Source organism: Octopus bimaculoides, chromosome 25, assembly GCF_046866305.1.
Source record: "Octopus bimaculoides isolate indiv1 chromosome 25, ASM4686630v1, whole genome shotgun sequence".
NCBI lineage: Eukaryota > Metazoa > Mollusca > Cephalopoda > Octopoda > Octopodidae > Octopus > Octopus bimaculoides.
In genome coordinates, this window is record NC_142952.1 from 17652656 (window position 1) to 17656037 (window position 3382).

General features: G+C 42.6%; 1 pseudogene; it reads left to right on the forward strand.

Annotated features, from left to right (window-relative positions):
* Positions 1–2503, forward strand: part of LOC149131108 (uncharacterized) — a 10695-nt pseudogene extending 8192 nt beyond the window's left edge.
* The last annotated feature ends 879 nt before the right edge of the window (positions 2504–3382 follow it).

Below are 3382 nucleotides of genomic sequence, written 5' to 3' on the forward strand. Positions count from 1 at the left end.
GTCTCAACTCTTCCATGACTATCCCAGATTCTTTCTCTTTGACTAAGTATTTTTCTTCAAGAGAAAATTTAAATCTCATGCTCCCTAACTTTCATCCTTTCATCGATAAACTAAGTACCAGTGAAATTCTGGGATCAATGTAATCGACTCGTCCTCTTCCTCAAATTTTCAGGCCTTGTGCTTATAATAGAGAGGATTATTATTATTATTATCATTACCATCATCATTATTATTATTATTATTATTATTATTATTATTATTATTATTATTATTATTATTATTATTATTATTATTATTATTAAGGCGGTGAGAGTTCAGAGTTTAATTTCCGTCGAGGTCGACTGTGCTTTTCATCCTTTCGAGGTCTATAAGTTAAGTACCAGGGAAATTCTGGGGTCGATGTAATCGACTAGTCCTCTCCTCCCAAATTTCAGGCCTTGTGCCTATAACAGAAAGGATTATTATTATTATTATTATCATTATTATTATTGTTATTATTATTATTGTTATTATTATTATTATTATTATTATTATTATTATTATTATTATTATTATTATTATTATTATTGCTTTTCAAGCGGATGGACGTGTCTCCCGAAGCTCTGTAAGTTGTTGCCGTTTTTACCCGGAAATCTTTTGAAATCTGTTTAAAATTTTATATGTTGTTGTAGCCAAGCCGACTAGGTTCTTGCGGAGCTAGTCGGTTAGGCGAGATTTCCCCCATTTAGGGGTGAATTCTTCGTTTGAAAAACTTCCATTTTCACATTTCACACGTATCATATCTGAAAAATGTCGGGAAAAAAAAAATAACCAGCTGTTCTCTTCTCTCTGCATCACTCCCCGACAAAAAGAATGACGGGTCAAGTCACATTTCACCCCGCCCAGCTGACGCCATAGCGGACAGCGTTTCTGATTCAGGTCTGTTTAACAAACTTTCTGCCACTGACTTCCCAGCTCTCACCTCCACCATTGCTCCTACACCGGAGAGGGAGGAGGAAAAAAAGAACAAAGAAAACAACACCAGCAACAGCACCAAGACCACAACCAGTAGCCATTGTAACGGTTTCGCCTCCGCAGCTAAGCAGAGCTCAGAAGAAATCAAAGTGACAATGGCAGAAATAAAGAATGCCAAGGAATTGTTAAGAAGGGATGGCAATGATGTCTTCCTTAACACTCCACAAGCATTAATACAAGCAACGAAAAGAAAAACAATAGTATACAAGGTGTTCAACACAAGATACCAAAAGATGGAGAATGCTACCCCGCAGAGATTGGAGATAGCTCTAAAGCTCATATGGGGCCAGAAAAGCTTCGTAACCAAAGGGAAGCGCTTTGGAACAGTGGAAGTGCGCTTCCCAACGGAAGAGGATGCCATCCGGCACTCTACAACACCATTAAAGGCGGAAGATTTATTACTCGTGCCGACATAGCTTGGTCGACGCGTGACAGAAATAAAAATAAATCATGTGCCGCCAGAACTGAACATCTCTTGGCTAGTAGCAGCTATGCTCTTCGACATTGAAGAGACTGCCACTATTCTGGAGGTGAACAGAGTGAAAGAAAAAAAACTGGTTGGGCATGGAAATGCAACTCCTTGTTCAGATTGAACAAGATAGCATAAATACCATACCCGACGCAATAAACCTGCCGGATGGCAGTAGAATACACATTGCTGTAGAGGGGCGCAGACCAAAGTGCTACCTCTGCAGCAGTGAAAAACACCTAGAAAAAGACTGCCCCATCTACAAGCAAAGAATGGAGGCAGACAAAAATAGAAAATTGCAGCAACAACAACAACAACCAAAAGCCTCCACACCACCAACACCATCACCACCAACACCACGAAAAGCGACACCACCATCTCCAGCCATCACCAAACCAACACCAACACCAACACCAAGAACCTCCACTCCAAAGAAGATAACAGAACCAGCAACAACAACAACAGAAATTGTAAAAGAATCTTCGCCAGATCCGACAAACATTCCCTTTCCAGATCAGATCAGCTCGGATTGTGCGAGCACTGATAGTGAGAAAGGGAAGTGGCACACTGTACCACCAACAAAAAAACGAAGAAGAAAGACAAAAGAAACAATTGACAAAGAGGGGAGGCGCGAAAAAGGTGAGCTTCCCAACATCATCGGCAACAACAACAACACACACTCACAACAAATAGCAACACCTTCTCCACCGCAAACACCAACACTCACACACACCACAAACATAACAGCCATCAACACCAAAAATGAACACTTATTAAACTTTTTAAAAAACAGTACAAATGCAAACACCACAAATTTCATTATACCCTTACACAACGCACCACCAGCACACATACTCACACTAAAAAAAACCCAAAGAAAACTACAATAAAATAAAAGAAAAGTTTCCGAATGATGTTGGGTCGCTAGGGAGAAGTTTCTCCCAAAGCCTTTATCGGAATTTAGTGGAAACACCCACACGGAAACATAGGGGAGCCACCCCACCAGAAAACAGTAAGTAGAGCCTTTTCTCCTCTAATACTTTCCTTTTTTAAAAAAAACATGGTAATTCTCAGAATCAGAAGCATAAATGTGAGAGGCCTCGGGTCGCCTTGGAAACAAGGTCACCTGTTGAACGACCTGAGGTCTTACAGTGTAGATGTAGCAGCCATTAGCGAAACCAGGCTCTCCAACCCGCAGGAACTCGCAGCCCTTTTTGGCGGATACGAGATTTTCTTATCTCCGTGTCGGCCGGGAGCGGGCGGTGGAGGTACTGCGGTGCTATTTCGGAAAGGCCTAGACTTGAAAATAAGGGCAGTCTTCCTGGATCCGGAAGGTAAGTTGGTGGTCCTGGACGTCGATAGTAGTGACGGCGCTGCTTTCAGACTACTGGCTGCCTACGCTCCGACAGGAGCCGGGCAGTCGGATTATTTCAAATGTCTGGAGGTTTTCTTAGGTTCTTCTCGTACTTTAGTGCTAGTTGGGGACTGGAACGCTGTCCTAGACGAACGTATCGATAGGGTGGGTGCGGGAGCATCTAATAGGAAAGGAGGATGCAAGAGCCTCACCAACCTGCTCAAACGCTTTCAGCTGTCCGACAGGTATCGACTAGACAACCCGAATGTGCCAATGTGGACTTGGACTAATCGCATCGGGTCGTCTAGATCGTACTTAGATAGAATTTTATGTAGGCCAGCGGATAAGGATAGCATAGGGTGTCCACAATTCAACATAGTCGGCTACACGGACCACAAATTCGTGATCTGTACGGTCGACTTAGATAGGCTCCATAGACAAGGCCCCGGTTACTGGAAGCTAAACGCGTCGCTAACGGCGTACAAAGCCTACAGAGACCGGATTAGTTTATTAGTTAAGAGGGCTTTAACCGGGGCAATCATCAA